Genomic DNA, 19,437 nt, shown 5'->3' with positions numbered 1-19,437 from the left:
TTTATTTTCACTTAATTGTATCTGATAATATTAACTGTACAGTGAAGCAATGGTTTAGAAGTTGACTAAATTGCCATACAATATTTTAATAAATGTTATACTTTTGAAGATAATGTAACCATTTGGAAATGCAGAGCTGGTTCTGTACCTACACAATGTATGATTCGAAGTCTTGCCTAACCACCCACTGCTCTCAGATCAAGTGTTTGTAGGTCTTACTTGGTCCTGAAACATCATACCTTTTTGATATTTAACATGAATGCCTGCATAGTGAACATTTTACTGCACAAAATGTTTCTGAATAAGTGTAACACTGACTTCTACAGAATGTCTATAGGGAATTTACTAGATGTATACATTCTGGATTGCTATGGATATATTGCCTATTTTAAAGGAAACCACAATTAGTGTTGAATTACAATTTTGAATTATGCTATTTCAGTTAACATGGAATACTTAAGCAATAACCAACGACGTGGTGTGGTATATTGAAGATTTACCCACGGTTGGTGTGGTTTAATCACAAGGGTGAAGCCCAAGTGATTATACAAAGCTAACCGTGGGTAAATCTTCAATATACCACAATCACAGAGTCGGTTATTGCTATTATACAATGACATTATTTAAGAAAATAATACTTACTTTTCTTAAATAATGTCTTTGTATAATGACGGATTGCTGTTCTTCTGCCGGTTGTGGTATACGGATTCTGCTTTTTGATGTACTGCGTATGCATATGGAACTTGCATTCCACACATACCCAGTACCTCAAGGTTTTGAAACGGAAGCAATGGAGAAAAGAAAGTCTCTGTTGCTCCATTTTCTATCTTTTTTTTTATTGTACAGAAAAAAGATTTGGGGGCAGTTTATACCAATGGAAAAAAGTCCGGGCGACTGGACCTTTTTCCGTTGGTATATTGTGGGATTTACAACGGCCACGCTGGTTGGGCTGGCCAATTAGTGTGCACGTTTTAGAATATTAATAGGGAGGAATTGTATAACAGTTATTTGAGATGCTTGCTATTTCTGTGACTTCCATGATTACAAAATATACATTATTTTATTCTAACACATGCAGTTCTGTGTCTATTAGCTAATACTGCTTTCTCTCAAGACAAGTGATTACACACATTACAAATGACAATGTAACACAATGTTGCAACAGAGTAGTAATCACTGCAAAACTGATCTTCACTCAACATATAGAAAGCAATCTCACTGCCAAATGGAGGTTTTAACATTAACAAGTTTAAACAAGAAATGTTCTACTTTAATAAATGTGTGGTTTTGCCTAAAATAAAACAGACTTCATCTGATGAAGACAATAGCATTAATTTATAAGTTGTTTTCTGTTTATTTTTTGATAAAACAAACTTTGCTGTATTAAAATTTTAAGCATTCTAGCATTACATATACCACTGCATTTATATTTCCTTAGGAAATTATTTTCAACTGCTGTCTGCATTCATATTTTTTATGATATCATTTCCCCAAGCTGTGTTAACTTTTGATCCTGTAAACCATTTACATAAACCCGGAAAGTGAAAATGGAAACTGGTTACTTAAAATGCAATATGTGAAGTCAAATTTTAAACATCCAGAGATTATTGTTACAATGAACTTGCCATATACATTCCATGTCTGTGTAATTCATGATATGAAGCACCATCATAGCACATGTAGTATTTTCAATGTACAGGTTTTCCAACTGCTATACATTATAGCAACAGTTTAAAAATGAGATAGTTTTACGTCAGGTTTAATGTCTTTGTGAGTTGTATAATCACAAACAGGACCATGTATAAAATTTGCATTGTGTTGCATTTTACCAGAAAGTTTAAAAATGAACAGTCTTGCATCACTGAACATGTTAAACAAAATGGTAAACATAAAACATTTTACGTCAGTGGGCACATAATGCTCTTGGAAACATACTAATGCTTTTTCCCATCCAGTCTGTTTCCACAGCACTGTCTACCCTATTATGAAATTACATTCCCTTGCTTGTCTCTTATGATCAGTGTATTCTCTGCTGACTTTAACAGCCTCATCAGGAACTGTCTTTGTTTGTTCAACAGAGGGACTCTTATTCCAAAATGTTATCTAATCATCAGGCTGAAGTCATCCCATTGTAGACTGTTGAATGTCCCTGAATTCCCTCAGCACTTTGAACACTTGACACTTACATGCCATATATTTCATGCAGACAGTGCTCACAGCTTTTCCAGTACAGGCCATAAATCTTTGCCCAGTTTGTTTTCCTGATGTAATAATGGTGTTGCTTTTTCTCTGTAGCATAGTCCCACATTATTATAGAACTTTTCTAAATGGCAACTATTAAACTGAGGACCATTTTCTGAACAAATGGCTTTTGGTATCCCAAAAGTCATGAATGACTTATCTGCCCAAAACAATCTTCAGCAGACGGTGACCTATAGAAACACTTCCATGCAAAAATCCTAAACGTTTGTTGCATAAGTGGGATGCCTTACAAATTTATTCCTGTTGTTCCTTCATAAATTGTCTTTCTGTTCTTTTTTCCCCATCTTTTCTAACCTCCTCTTGTTGACTTAGTGTCATGTTATGAACAGGAATGCACAGTGCTTTATGCATTTTTAGAATCTTGGCCAACGTCTGAAAGGGATTCTGATTTTAGCAGGAAAATAATACCATAAATACATTTCTTTTTGGTGGGCTGGTGGCAAAGTATTGTCTGCTAAAATGTAAACATCAGCTTTAGATTTATTTGAGTACTTAATTCCTAAACAGTCTCCAATACATTAAAGAGAAGTATAAGGATATAATACAATAAAAATATAAAAAGAATATTGGAAATTGGGAAAGATTTTTCAAAGGAGATGCTCTCTGTGTATAAAAAAACATAAGTGGTATAAACAATGCTGGAACAAAAGATTCAACTCACAACAAAACCACAATTTAGTATAATAAACTGGAAATGGTAAGTACATTTAAATTCATTTCTTTAGGAGATACATGAAATAAACAGTCATCTACAAAATCTCCAGAAATATCAACAGCAAATTCAAACAGCTAACTCAAACTTTAAATACACAAAGCAGTAGCAGCATAACTGTAAAAGTAGACCCACGCTAAAACCAGGACTCACACACACATTTAGGCGACTGACTACTAAAAATGAACATACTGTGCCAAATCTACCATGTCTGAGGCCACGCACAGTCCACAAACATCTCACTGCACAAACGCATTGCCAAACAAAGGTTACCCAAAATGTTGAATGAACACTCAAAAACACTTGCATTTACTCAAAGAGTTCATAGAAAGTTAAACAGTGTTTTCCTAAAATACTGCTGACACATTGAGTTATGGCCATATGAACTCCTAATGCTGTCATTTTTTGGTGTTAAACGTTTGGGTAGATATGAAAAAGCATTAATAAAAATGTTTATTTCTCAACTGACATGACTTCTTGTGAAGTCTGCAGACCCTTCTTGTGTGGATGGATGTAACTCATATGAGAGTGAGCAAGTGAATTCTGTTTTTGCCAACATCCCAAAGACATACTACAGGTGAACTGCCTATCATCCAGATTACCTGTAGGTGTGTATATTGTGTGTGAATGTGTGTCCCACAACAGACTAGGACCCTATCCAGTGCCAGCATCTGTCAGTCTTGCATCAATGGAGTGCCAGAATAGGCCTGAACTCCCCTGTGACCCTGAAGTGGATAAAGCAGGTAACTTAAGAATGAACAAATGAATAATTTGGATGCTCCAGATGGACTATTTTAGCCATAGCCTGAGTATATGGAAAACTATTAAATACAGATAATATCTTGAGCATGCATTTATGATATCATTAGACAATGTCAGAGATATTTGTACACAGCAAATTATAAAAAAATGCATTAATTACTTGTACTTTCATTAATTTTGGTTACAATGTGTTATATATATTTACAATGAAAGGCTAAATATCAAAAGAAGATTGTATGGCTGAGATATAGTGAGTGCCTTGTCTCCACTGGAACATTTTATAGCTAAATTATTAGTGTGCAATCAGCGTGCATTATAGTATGTTAATGAAGCTAGTGGCAGTCACTTTTGTATGTAATGAAGCATTTGTTACACTTCAATCCCATGTGACTGATGTACAGAGAAGCAAAATCAATGTATCACTATAGGCAGTGTTTGCTAAAATTTGGGTCCCGTATATCCAGAGTTTACAAATTAATGGCAATACTCAGTTATTAATGTCTTCATCTTATTCAATATGTGGATGATGCTACATTTGTATATTTAGGCGGACCTCATATAGTTACACAGAAATTTCACTCTGGTTGACTACATTGGAAAATTGCCCAAATCATCAGGCATTACCCTGTGTGTATCTACATCTAAATCAGTGCTCCTCTCTTCTGCAGCATTAAATTACAATATATTACAAAATCAAACCACCCCTGAAATATCCCAAACAGGTTCTTTGGGGGAATTGGTGGGTCACAATTATCTAAGGGTCATCAAAAAGAATTCCATTCAATTTGCTAAACAAATTAATTAGATCCTAACTGAACAACGCAAAGCCATGATTGTCTCTAAGGTTTATATTTTATCTCACTAAATAAATCCATGTTGAATTAATTAATACTCTATTGTTTCACAGATGATTCTTTTGCTGTTACACATATCTTTCCTTTTGTGTGACTGGCAAATTAGTTACAAAGGAAACACTTGTTCTTCAGTGATGAACTGGCCCTGTTTGGCTAAGGCTAGCCTGGGAGCCTTATCCGATAAAGAAGACCATGCAGGTGCTGGGAAGCACCCTGTACGGGGAGAATACAAATGCAAAAAGAAAAATTGGAGAGACTCCGGATAAAAGTACCATCACGCAGCTAGCAGTAAAAAGGTTCCAATCTCAGTCTTAAACTGGGTTCTTAAACTACTGTACTCAGATCAACAGCGCCCATCTGTCAAGGTGAATTCATTTCTCAATAAAGTTACTTTGAACCAGAATAAATGAATCTCTGTTTTCTTTTCATTGCAAATTGAGTTACTACAGCAATCAATGCAAGACTGAGATTGGAACTTTTTACTCGTAGCTGCTTGATAGTATTTTTATCTGGAGTCTCTCTGATTTTTCTTTTTGCATCATTGGCAAATTAGAGCAACTTACTATGGAGATGCTAAGTTTGTTTCCTTCACATACTGTAGATCTCACCCTTGAATGACATTGCATTCTCTTGGACAAAATGGTTTTACTAATGAAACATTATCATGTAACATTTCCCTTTAAATTTCTAGGTTTTGACAATAACCAACTCTTCTCAGCTGTATTACATCATATCCCTAATACCGAATTATGCTCATCTAATGCCTACCTTATTGTCAACTGTTTTGGGATAGCTTTTTCTGCATAGGGTAGAACCTATCTGAAACTCCATGTCACAGTATCAGAGGCACCCCAAACTAAAAAGTTTATGGAAGTATTGGCTACTGAGAATTGGACATGTAATTATAATCTTTGTATAACCCACACTCAAAAAAAAAACAAAACAAAATCCAATAACTCAACTTTCCCACTAGTCCAGCAGTCTGTCTTCAGGAGGGACCCAAGTGGTATTCATACTGACTAGGAGAAATTTGTACAGGGCAGTAGGGACTTCCTATATTCTTTTTGATAAGTACCAAAGGAGCTTTTCTATCCACCTGCATTATCAATAACTCAGGCAGATAGGACCTCAGCTTAATATCTCATAAATAGGATGGCACACTTAGGATTTTAGCACACACCCCCACCTCTAGTGCCACACTACAGAGTCAGTAATGGAAAAAAAAATCCAGTCACCTGGCATGGGACTAGAACCCACAGCCTTCTGATTTTCCAGCACCAAAGGCCATCATGTTACCTGTTGAATCACTGACACTAAATCTAAATTTCAGCCTCAGTCTTATTAATGAACATTTATCAATACCCAGTAATTACTATGTTTTAAGGTGGACGAATCATAGCTAGTCATTTCATTTGTGTTACTTTCTCCTTTCTGTCTTTTTTTTTTGTTTTAACTCCATTGCTGACCCTTAGCTCTTCCATTAATTTATATTTACCTTTTAGCATACCACACTCCTAATGATTGCAGCTGTCTGATTGCCTGTACATTACCTGCCTAAATGCAAATGTTTCTATTATCCTATTGTGCCTTCCTTTAGCTCTGTTCTGACCAAGTTTATAGAGGAGACATCCCTGTGTAAGGGAGTCACAGTGGCTATTCTCCAGGCATCAGGCACAAACCTGTGGACAGGCTGAGGTTGAACAATTTAAGAAGAGGCTCGGACAGTGCATACGTAGCACTGATGAGAATGCAGCCTGGTATGTTTGTCTGGTCCCATGGAAGTATTATTTTTAGCCTTCGACAGAGGTTTACGCTTATTCCAAGGTGATTTTTAGGGAAACTAAACTTTCAGAGATAATGATGGGCAGATGGGGTAAAGTTAGCACTAAATTTGTCTGCTAATATATTGGGAATATCTTTGGGATCAGATTGTGTGATATTATTAAGGATAAACTCAGTGTATTGCTGGATGGAACTCCTTCATTTCTTGACAAAAGTGTAGAACAATTTGTAGTTTCCACTGGTATTTGTAACAACATTTTCTAATTATTCTCTTAATTTCATTATTGGTATGTTTCATTGTGGTCGTCTGGTAGGTGGTAGGGAATTTTTACAATTTTCCTCACAACTTTACATTACTGTGTTTCTTTTGTCATACTATCTATTTATATGGGATTTCCACCAGAGATATTTATTAATGAATTTACCATTATATTTAAGGTGGACGACTGCTAACTTTTCTATGCAGCTGTTCAGGTAATGGTAAAAGATGGAAGTGAATGCAGCAGCCCTTTCAGTTGAGTCCATTTGTAGGGGAGTGTTGAAAATTTTGCATAGGACTTCTACGAGCTGAAGCAGGTTTGTGTTACATACATTCTTCTGAAAAACTGAGCATAGCTATTTATAGTTTCTAATAAAAGAGGAACTTTGTGCTTTGCTTGCAATGTGGAGATACTCAAAAATGTAAAATAAATCATTAGGTTCCAGTGTGAACTAATATATTTTGCTCCTTTTTACCTTATTCACTGGTTACTTCTACTCATCCAATTTTCTTAGCATTTTGCACATGCAGTGATTTAACTAAGATTTATAACCCATGAAGGGCAGCACAGTGGCACAGCAGATAGCTTTGTCGTCTCACAGAAAGTTTCCCTGGTTCAATTTTTGGCTGGGGTGCTTTCTGTGTAGAGTCTGCATGGCCTCCCTGTGCTCACATGGGTTTCCTCCAGGTGCTCCCATTTCCTGCCACACACTCCAATGACATGCAGTAGGTGGATTAGACACTCTAAATTGACCATAGGTGTGAGTGTGTGTGAGTGTATTGAGCAGATGAACTACTGTGGCAGGGCTAGCCACTCGGCAGTGTAAACCTGGCCCTAGATGATTGTCACTGTTGAAGTGACATCCTGACTCCATGTGCAAAAATGGGGAAAGGGGGTTATGGATGGATGGATTATAAGAACTGAAGAGAGGCTAGCAAAGTACCTGAGGGCTAAGACTGGGGGGAGTGCAGAAGTGATTACTCTTCATTTGATGACAACCTGTGAGTTTTACTTCAGTGGCAGAAAATGTATTGACTTAATACAGAGAACAAAATATTGATCAGTTAGAGGCTAATGGTATACAAGGCCCAAAATAGGACTGACTCATAGATCTCCAATGAGTGGCTTATAGCCAATGAAGCAACATGATTTTTTTTCAATGTGTAGTCAAAGTAGTAGAAAAAGAAGGACTGCAGAAATAATCTATTTACATTTTAGCAAGGCTCTGAATGTAAATCATAAAAGGCTAGTAATCATATTAGAAAGGGTTGGTAGTGATACACTGTGTTATGCGATGGCTATACAATAAGACACAAAGCATGGTCCCACGAAATATAGACTACACGTAGGCAGGGAGGGTAGTTACTAGTGAAATACCACAGCATCTATTTTTAGGCCCAACCCGTCTAATGTCAAGTGTGAATATTTACAGATGACCAAACATTTTCAGCAGAGAAGACATGCCATATAATGGAAAGGAGAAGATGGAGCAGAATAAAGCAGAAGAACTCTTGTGTAAATATGATCATTTTAATTGCAGGCAAGAAAAGTACAAAATAAAGTACATGCAGGCCCTGCTATAAGCAAGTGACTCTTCTGTGTGTAGTTCATGAACTTCACTTTGTTTATGTATTTAATCAGAAACTCTGAAGGAATCATGCTGCAATCTACTGACTGTTGCCCATTACCAGGTCATATAGTGAATCCTCTGTGATGTACTGTGCCATTACTCGGGGGACAACTGATAAAGGGACAGGAGAAGATATACCAAATTATTAAATGTACGAAAGCAACAAGGAGAGCAGCAAGGAACTTTGATCAAACACTGTGATCTTTAAGTAGGATTATTACCAGAATAAAATAAAACGTTATTATCCTGCAGTAGGGGCTGTTGGTAGGACTATATCTAGTGTCTACACTTCTGGAAAACTCAGAATTCTATGGACATAAACTGGATGGGTCTATATCAGAAGCTCAAATGGTCAAAAGAGCAAACGTTCTTTGATCAAGCTTTAAACATCGAACTTCTAAACAGCGAAGACACGTAACAGCAATTTTTTCTTAGGGAAAAAATCACTGCTCCGCAAAAAAAAAAATGTAAACACAATAAAAAAAGGGGGGAGGCTGTGTCCCCCACACCCTCCCTACTTAAATATACCAACTCCAAGATCACACCACAGTGGAGGAAATGTCAAACTTCCAATGATGGCCCAGCAATTTTTTTCCCTGCGAAAAAAATTGATGTTCTGTGTCTTCGCTGTCTAGTGCCTTCGATCTTTAAAGCTCAATCAAATAGCATTTGCTCTTTTGACCGTTCGAGCTTCTGATATAGACCCAATTGAACAGTTGAAATTGAGAAGAAGAGAACAAACAATGAACAGCCACAGAATCATCACCAGCAGCCATATAATCACAGATTACACTTAAAAAGCACAGACTTGAAGAACAAAGGCAGATAAGGGACATAAGAGAAACATCCGTGTACCCTTAGGGTACTGGTAAACATTAGGTGGTGAGCATATTTCATACAAAGAGCTGTGCCAAAACAGGAAATGCAATATGAATATAGAAAGATGATATTGCAGGGGAGACATTAGAAAGTTCTGAGTCACAGAAAGGGTGGTGGATGAGCCTGTCTGCATACCTGAAGAAGTAGAGCAATTAAAAACACAGTACTCATGAATATATAAAACAGCATAAGACAAATATCATGCGGGAAGGAAAAAATAAATGACATCTCTTAAGTAGATTTTCCAACTTATCTGACATAAAGAGAAGTATGCAAACCAGATGTGCAAAGTGGCCATTACCTGAAATAAGACTGTAGACTTTTATGCTTCTAATGTGATAAAGTAGCAGGGATGACTAATATGATACCAGGATACACAGAAAGAGGTATAGTATGCAGAAAAAGTAAAACTGCCATCTTGCACAGCTCATCTCCAAATGCATCATTGTGTGCAAGTTCTACTCTGAAAGGGCGAGTAGCAAAACCTTAAGCCTAAGACATACTGAAGACTAATGTCTGAAATACAGAATGGTGAAAAAAAGCAAAATTTAAGTGATTTTTGTAGGGGGGCGCAAGCCCCACCATGTACTCCCCAATGTTGGGGGGGGGCTTCCACCCTAAAACCAACTTCATAGTCATACCAACTCAAAGAAATGAGGAATCTCCTAAAAGCAGGAAATCACTGCTGTTACTCACTTAGAAATCACACCATCACTGATTTATTGTGGAAAACAGTAATTGTTGTTGTGTTCCTCTGCATCTTTTGTTTCAGGCAACTGACACTTGAAGAATTTCACCTTGGTCACCTGTAGATGTCCTACTGCGTGCAGTTGTATCGACCAATCTTCATAAAAAAATATAGACACAATATAGATGGTTCAGAAAAAGGTGAGGAAAATAAGACAGGGACCACATAAACCATACAAACAAATATTAGAATTTAAAAGACGTTTAAAATGTATACTGCTTAGGCAAAGATATGTGGAGTGCCATGATTAGAACTTTTCCTTGTGTTAATCGACAATGTCCTAGGTAATCATATTACTCTGACAAGAACCCATATCAAAACAAGAAAACAAGTCTATTCTGTTCTGTTCTAACACAGAATGTAAGTGGCTCATAAAATATGAGGAAGGATTATTTTCCTCTAGCAGGGTGGTGAATGCATGTCAAAGTCTTCTTGGTGAGGTTAGGAGGTCAAAATGGTGAATGAATTCAAGAATTTAATTTAAGAAACACACATATTGCAGTTGGTATGTTAAGCAAGATGTGCAGTGGGGTTTGGATGATTTTATAAAGTTTTTCTACATTTCATGTATGAAGGGTTGCACTCTTCATACCTGCTGCTAAATTATATAATCAGCTCAGAGGTCATCATGTCACCAGACTAAGGAGAAAAGGACATACTTGAGTTTTGGCATAGCTCAGTTATTTTCCTTTATCTGCTGTATATATTACTTGTGCTTCCTTTATCTTGTAAATGTTTTCTGTCACTTTTTTAAAGTGGTGTCTCAATAACTCTGTAAGGATTTAAATACCTTTCAACTGTACAGATTTTCACAGAATGTGCAGATTTTGGCCTCATATTTTTGTCTGCTTTTCATAAAATTGTGGTTGTCTGATAAATTATTGGTAAATCATTAAAGATTGAAGTTAGAAAATAATGATAGACATTTGAATTTCAGACTTCATATCCTTCAGAAAATTCATGCTAATGCCAAACCTGTTATTCTATCAACTTTGTAAGTTTGTAAGAGCAATATTTAAAATATGTCCCAATTTTTGTGCCTTCTTCACACTTTTATTCATTGCTTTTGTGACGTTTGCCCCTCTGGACTGGTAATGAAGGAGCTTTAATCCTCACCACTGACACTGGTGAGGGACATTCACTTGGAACAAAGATAGGTACACACAGTATTTCCAGATGTAGCTGTCTGCACCAAGCACAATTTCCCTTAAGAGCACACAGGGAACACACTCAGTCTGGGGTCTGGGTTTCCCTCTTTTCCACTGCAGGCCTCCCAGTAAGAGTCCCCACTGGCACAGTTATAGAATTGAGTCCTCAGCCGAGTGTCCCAGGCCAAGTCCTCCACCACTGTCTCCAAGTAGCTGACACACACACACATACTCTTTGAGGCTTGATTTTCTCTCTCTCACACACACACACACACACACACACACACACACACACACACACACACACACACACACACACACACACACACACACACACCTGGGAAAGGCTGGCACAGGATTACTAGCTAGGCCCCTGTATCCAGATTATAAGATAGATACTGCCATCAGGACACTCCAAAGCCAGCCACTCTAAAGGAGTGGCCACATCACCAAATAAATATAAGTATTCTCAAAGGTTAAAATGTTCTCTAAAAGACCAGCCAAAATGAAAAGATTAAATATATTTAATAATAAATAATAATAAAACATGAAAATAGTAAATATCTAGTTACAATAAACACCAGAATTTCACCAGAGGAAATGTTAAAATAAGACAAAGTAATAGATTCACACAGATACAGAAAAAGCAGTACTTAACTAATCTCACTATATTATTCTGACTTATCTAAATAATTACTATTCCCTAGTTCATTTACTAGAGCAAGGCAAGATGAAGTGGGTGAGTGGTCTTGTCAGTTCCAAAACAGACTGCTCGGAGTTCTGTCTCATCTAGTATTAAAACATAATTTCAGTCCTGGATTACAGAATGACATCACATTCATCTGGTCATCTGACTTCTGGGTTCCCATACAACCCCACTTTACTAGAAATTGAACCAGAATCTTGCACGTATGTGTCAATAATACACACACAGACAGCTATTCTAAGATCCTTTGCAGCTTCTGGATGCCATAAAACAATTTTAAAGTTCCACCCTTCCAGAGTAGCAATTAGTTCACCCCAAGGACAATACAGAAGGCTTCCTAGTATAGACTTTTTGTCTCTGGCTGCATTGAGACCGATGAGATACAATCTTTATGGCCTAAATTAAGTATTCTAATTTTAGGATATTTTTTTAAAAGTTAGCTGGGGCTGAGCTTAATCTGTTCTCTTCCATTATCCTCAGTTACAATATATACTATACATTTAATCAATTACAACAGTACAGTCTGACATACACACATCATTCTTTTCTGTCCAGCAGGACACACTGGTGGAACATTTTTAACACAAGTAGCTTTATAAATACGTTTTTCAACACAAACATCTGCACAAATCAGTTTGATATCTAAATGACACATAATCCTTTACAAAACTTCAATTAGCTATGCTGGCATATGTTCCACATCCCTGCCTTACTTCTCCTGGCATTGCTGCCAGTATCTCACATTTATTTACTTACTTATTTAACATTTGTTTACCGGGAAAGACCAACTTGGAACAAGCCAATTTTCAGTGGAGGCTTGGGGAGAAGCACTCCAGATGCATGTCTTTGTAATGTAGGAGGAAACCAGAGCATCCAGAAGAAATCCACATGAATGCAGGGAGGACATGCAGACTCTGCACAGAAGTTACCCCAGCCGAGAATTGAACCGGAGACCTTTTTGCTGTAAGGCAACAACATCAACCGCTGCACCACTGTGTATCATCACAGCTTTGTCCGGATTTCTTGTTCTAAGAGGTTGAGAGGTATAGTAAGGAATCCTTGGTTGATGAAGAACCTTTTTAAAGGAGCATGAATTGGAAAGGATTTAATACAATATATAATATCAGCTTCAGGTAAATGACTGAATAAATGAATACATAAAAACATGAATCAAATATGCAAAAAAAAAAAAAAAGACAAGATGAAGTTAACTGCTCCAAAATACAATCTTAATTTAGATTTGCTGCTTTTATTCTGTTGTTGTTGTTTGTCTTTTGGCTTTTTCCCGGTAAGGGGTCGCCACAGCGGAACTACGGTCTGCTAATGATTGGCAGTAGATTTTTATGAAACGCCGCGGTGCCAGCTCGATGCTCAACCTTCAACGAAGGTATGCCCATTTACGTACGCATGTCTTTCGAACACTACCCAGGAGGACATGCAGACTACACACAGAAGGCACTCCCAAGCCAAGCCGAGAATCGAACGGGAGAACCTCTTGCTGTGAGGTAACAACGCTATTCTGTAATGGTCAAAATACTACATACAGTTTTCCATCTCCCAGAACACGACTACCCTACTTTTAACAAAGTTTTATGTCTAAAATAAATTTTAACAGAATTTAAATGATTTCTCACTTTAATTATAATAGGGGATAAAAAGACAAGATTGTGTGACACTTGAATAAGAAATGCTAACTTGTTTTCAGCTGTTCTGTCCTCCAAATTTACAGCCTGATAAGGTGTGATAATGTTCTAAAGTAGTACAAAACTTATTACAGTTTATCTGCTCTGCTATCAGTTAATTGGAGTAGCACATTGCAACAAATATACTTATTTCAGATAAAAACAAAGAATCCATTTTCTTCGTCTGAAGTGACATTGCAGACCTGTTTGTGTATTTGACTTCCAAAGCACTCATTCTTAGGCTAACTTTTTTTTTAAATGTTCTTCTGGTTTGAGGAAGTTTGCAAATGATTTTACTTTTTAATTTAGAATGCATTTGCTTTATCAGTTGTGAAAAGGAAAGACAAATTTTTATTTTAAAATGCTCTTTTGACTTGCAAAAGTTAGCTTTTAATGTAGAATTCATTTGCTTTATCAGTGATGAAAATTAAATGCTAACTTTTCATTTTAAATGTTTTTTGCTTGCAAAACCTTGCAGATTATTTCAGATTTTTTAAATTTTAGTGACAACCTGACATCTATAACTATCCTATAGCCTAAGAATTGCAGGTCTAAAACTGCAAAGGTCACATATAGACAACCTTAACTTTACTAGGAATATCTATGTCTTTTAACGGGTCTATTACAAAACATCTAAAACCCATAACATCTAATTTCATTAGATCGAGACCAGAACATCTAAAACCCAAAACATCTAAAACCCATAACACTGAATTTCATAACATCAAAAATGTGCATCAGAACATCGAAGACTACAAATCACATAAAAATAACATCCCCTCCACATATAACACCACCAAACTACCAAACACACTTTTTACTACATTTCTGCAGGGGGGCAAGCCCCCTGCACCCACCATGTGCGGGGATCCCCCCCGTAAATTAAATATACCAACTCTGAGATCGCACTACAGTGGGAAAAAGTTAATTTCCTAACCCCACTGTATCATGATCACCATAAAGAATGTACACAAAATGTCTATATCACTTACCAGTACAGCCTAAAAAACAGAGTGGCAAAATAAACACTATATAAATAGTATAAATTCCTACACTATATAAATAATAACTATATAAATAAAACCTACATCTCACACTGATACCACAAGAATAACAGATTAAACTATAACACTTACATATCTCCTGATACACTATTACATGTTATACATTTTACATGTTATGAGTTTTAGATGTTATGGGTTTTAGATGTTTTGAAGGGGACCCCTTTTAACAATTACCTAAGCTATAAGTGAAAGCTCAAAAGAGTGTTAAAAAAACAATCCTTCTTAGATGAAATAGAGAAATATATAAAAAAATGAAAAAAAACAAAAGACAGTGTTTTACACAGGGGGCAAGCTCTGCTAATGATATATATATATATATATATATATATATATATATATATATTTTTTTTTTTTTTTTTTGCATGTATACAAGTTCAAGATCAGACTACAATGGGGAAAGGGCAAATTCCCAGATCTCGCATTCAGTGCTACTGGGGGGAGAAAAACAGTGAAGAGTGTTCACTCTTACCTATTACACCTACACCCTTCTAAACATAATCACACTTACCACTCCAGGGTGACACATGGATTCGTGATTCTCCAGAGAGTGACATTTGTCTGACAGAGAAACCTTGAAAAAATATCACTGAAAGATGCTCTTAGAGAAAAATGGAATAAGCGTTTTTTTGCAAGGATTTGTGTGTGTGTGTGTGTGTGTGTGTGTGTGGGTGTGTGAGAGAGTGAGTGTGTGTGTGTGTGTGTGTGTGTGTGTGTGTGTGTGTGTGTGTGTGTGTGTGTGTGTGTGTATAAAACTGCCCCATTAGCTCTGACATACAACATTAAATGACCAAACAGCAGATCCCTTAGGTGACACCACAGTGGATGTAGTAATCTTTCACTATTTGCTGTCATATTAAAAGACCAAATTCATGCTTATGTGGTAACTTGACCTCTTCTGCCTGCAAGAAACAATCCGTAAGTCATCCCATCGGTTCACTTAGATTCATCTGGAATGCACTGTTTTTCACTCATTTGCCATTATGGTACTTACCCTATGAAATGTGCTACCATACTAGTTTGGTGAGAATGGCATCCTTTCATTAAAGTAAATCATAAAGAAATATGTTTCCAGAAAGCACTGCTACATTTTTATTAATTCTTTTTATCTTAATGTAAATGTCCTTCTGTTCTCATGTTGCAGTATTCATAACCTTTGGGTTATCCTCCGCTCAGCAACCTGAATGTCTGGTCAGTATACCAAAGCTTTAGTCACTGCGAGGTATGTGGGACATCTGCCATTGGCCGTAGGGTGCGTGGGTCATAAAAGTGACGGCTGCACTTACCTTCCTCAGAACTTCTCTGCTGCCAGTTGAATGTCAGCTCATCCTGTCATTTCTACCATCGGATCCTGCCAGTTTAAAATAAGAACTCCATTGGGGCCTTTTTTCTTATTATTATTTTGGTCACTGCATGCCTGCCAGGTTCATGTCATCTAGGAAAGGAAAGTGTAGGTGCGGATGTCAGATCCCCCATAAGGACACCCACAACCTCTGCCTTTTCTGCCTAGGGCTCTACTACAACCATCAATCATGTGTGATTTGTCAGGCCTTTGTTCCAAAGACCCTGCACAGCTGTCTGCACACCCTAAATATCTGCTTAGTAAACCAGCATCTCAAACGTCTGGCTCTGGCAATGGAAGGGCCATCCGGTCAGACCACTGAGACACCGAAAAAGAAGGCCAAAGTTTCCAGATCTGAACCTATAGCTGTACCTCCTCCACCCAATGTTCCCCCTGTGGCCGACGTATGCCTAGAGGAACGTGCAGAACCAGCTGATTATGGTATAGTGGGTACCATTCTGGAGGCCACAGAAGCAAGGTCTGAAACCAAGTCCATGGAGGTTATGTAGACATTGGGTGCTGATGATGAGGGGGAACCTCGGCTCACTGCAGAACATCTAGACTGGCCCTTCTAGGCCTTTCAGGACAGTGGTACCTGAGGTCCACATGGACCTAACACTCCCATCCCTTGTACCACACCATTCCCTTCCTACCACGCCTAAGGAAGGAGGTCCTTTGGTGAGTGGATCAAGTTTCTCTCAACCCAGGACTTCCCTTACAACCCCTCACTCCAGTCCACAAAATGTACACAGATGCTTCAGACCTGGGTTGGGGAGCTGTTATGGACAGCTTGAAGGTGCAAGGCACATGGAAAGGCCCCTTCAAGAGGGAGCACATCAACATCAAAGAGATGAGGGCCATCATCTTTGCACTGATGGCCTTCCAACACATTCTGAAGCAAGGCCCCTTGAAGTTGTTCACAGACAACACTACCATTCTGTGGTATGTGAACAAACAGGGGGGAACAAAATCTTACTTGCTATGCAGACTTGCACTCCAGGCCTGGGAAATGGCGACCCAACATGGATTCACCCTGCAGTCAGTCTACATTCCCTCAGCTCAGAACACTCAGGCAGACACCTTGAGCAGGTCTATGTTACAGTCCCATGAATGGATGCTACACAGGGAAGTGTTTCTGGACATAGTCCACAGGTGGGGTATGCCACAAATAGATCTGTTTGCCTTCCCTCTGAACAGACAACTTCCACAGTTCTGTACCAGGGCTCCCAGCTCCCTAGTGAGAGTGATGGATGCCTTTTTCAATCTCATGGAAGGAGATGTTTCTCTGTGCATTCCCCTCTTCCCACTCTTACAAAAAGTCCTGTTTAAAATTCAGCAGGACGGACCAAAAATCTTGTTGGTGACTCCCTTTTGGCCAAGACAGCATTGGTTTCCCCCTCCTTCTGCATTTAGCCAGGGGCAACCATCACAAGTTACCTCACAGAGTGGACCTGCTCACACAGGATAAGGGATCCTTAATCCATCCCCACTTGTAATCTCTGAGCCTAACCCTGTGCGTGATAGAGTTTTGAACCCTTTCAGACACCCTTACACTGAGGACGTGCTTAATGTCCTGCAGGAGGCCCGGAAACCCAGTACTAGGAGATTCTATCTGTCCAAATGGAAAAGGTTCTCTATGTGGTGTCTTAAAAGGCAGCTAGACCCATTTCAAGAAGAAGTGCTGTCCTATCTATGTGTGAATTGTTGCAGACAGGGCTGGCATATTATTTGGTTAAGACCCACTTTGCTGCTATTTCTGTTTGTCTGCCTCTTGACCCTCCACTTGCCACCATACTTCAAGTAAAGTTATTCCTGAAGGGAGTACTACATCTCAGGCCCCCCAGGAGGCCAGTTTCAACACCATGGGACCTGAACTATATGTTAGAGAAGTTCACCATTGCTCCTTTTGAGCCAGCAGCTAGAGCTTCTCTAAAATATTGCACTTGGAAAACTGTGCTTGTGGTGGCCCTGACATCAGTCAGAAGAATGTCAGTGATCCAGGCCCTCATGGTCACCCCACCTTTTTTAATCTTCCACAAGGATAGAGTGACCCTAAGGACTAACCTGTCCTTCATGCCTAAAGTGGTCAATGAGTTGTCCCTGAACCAATATATACACCTCACCACCTTTCTTCCACATCCCCAGAATGACAGTGAGAGAGTCCTGTATTCCCTTGATGTTCGCAGACAACGAGGAGTCTACCTAGACAAGACCAAGTCCCTTTAGAGCTCAGAGCAACTGATTGTCTCCTTTCACCCCAGGGCTCTGGGGAAAGTATTGACAAAGTAGACTATTTCTGCCTGGATTTCCAAGGACATCTCCTTTTATTACACCTACCATGGCAAACACTTGGACTCTAACATTAAAGCCCATTCTACTAGTGCCATGGCCTCATCTGGAGCCTTTTTCAAGGGGCTTGACACTGCTTCTATTCTAGAAGGAGCTACCTGGACATCCATCCATACCTTCACGAAACACTACAAACTAGACCACATCTCCAGATCTAGAGCAGGTTTTGCTAGGGCAATCCTACATGGATTCTTGGAAAACAGCTCCAAACCAACCTCTTATATCTTCCCTTTGAGCTACGGCACTCACCCAAAGGTTATGAATATGGCAACATGGGAATAAAAGGACATACAATAGTGCAAAATCTTACCATAACCATAGATGTCCTTCTCTTCCATGTTGCAGTATTCTAACCCACCCTCCTACCCTCAAAGAAAAAAAAAACTTTGCTGGATGTTACAGGGCATGTGCAGCTATCCTGGGACTGGGGTCTGACTGGGGCATTCAGGTCTGAGGAAGGTATGTGCAGACGTCACTTTTATGGCTCGCACACCCTACGGCCAACATCAAATGTCCCACATACCTCGCAGTGACTAAAGCTTTGCTATACTAGCCGGACGTTCAGGTTGCTGAGCAGAGGAGAACCCAAAGTTTATGAATACTGCAACATGGAAGAGAAGGACATTTATGGTTATGGTAAGATTTTACACAACCATTCTTTCTCTTTTGTAACTTATGCAGAACTTAAGGTCTCCATTTAAAAGTGATTGTTTCATATATTTTGGGAGTACGTGTTAGACAAATGTACATACAAAGGAAAGCACTCCATGTATGCATGTATGTATGCATGTATGTATGCACATTTACTTGCTTACATACTTTGTTTTGGTAACTGGATAAGTGAGCTGGTCAACAGACCCTTTTTAATCATGACCCAGGCCCCAAGGGGAACAGAACAGGAAATGGTTATGTGTAGGATTAGAGTAATCAGGTGCAATGGTAACAAACAGGTATGTAAACAGTAATTAACTTAAAAGTGAGCAATTATAATAATCAGCTTCAATAATCCACAGCGGTAGTTCTGCATTTAAGTGCAGCAATTCATCACAATTCTTATCTGCTTTAGTTTAACTGAATGTGGTAGAATATACAGGAACTGCCTTTCTGAATGCTCTGTTACCAGTTATTGGACAACTGGAATCTTCTTCGACTTGAACTAGCTTGTGCTTCCTGCTTTCATTCGTTGATTTATACATTGGAAAGTTTTAAAGAAAGTATTTCTACCACCTGTTACCAGTTTGGATATTCACAGTATGTTTT

General features: G+C 38.4%; 1 protein-coding gene across 4 annotated transcripts in view; it reads left to right on the top strand.

Annotated features, from left to right (window-relative positions):
- UPP2 (uridine phosphorylase 2) overlaps window positions 1–19,437 on the top strand; it is a 344,136-nt gene that overhangs the window by 173,099 nt on the left and 151,600 nt on the right. The gene's annotated exons all lie outside the window — the stretch shown is intronic.

Source organism: Protopterus annectens, chromosome 6.part0 (genome assembly GCF_019279795.1).
Source record: "Protopterus annectens isolate FY-2018-M chromosome 6.part0, PAN1.0, whole genome shotgun sequence".
NCBI lineage: Eukaryota > Metazoa > Chordata > Ceratodontiformes > Protopteridae > Protopterus > Protopterus annectens.
The sequence above is the reverse complement of the archived record's forward strand: the minus strand, read 5'-3'. Positions and strand labels throughout refer to the sequence as shown.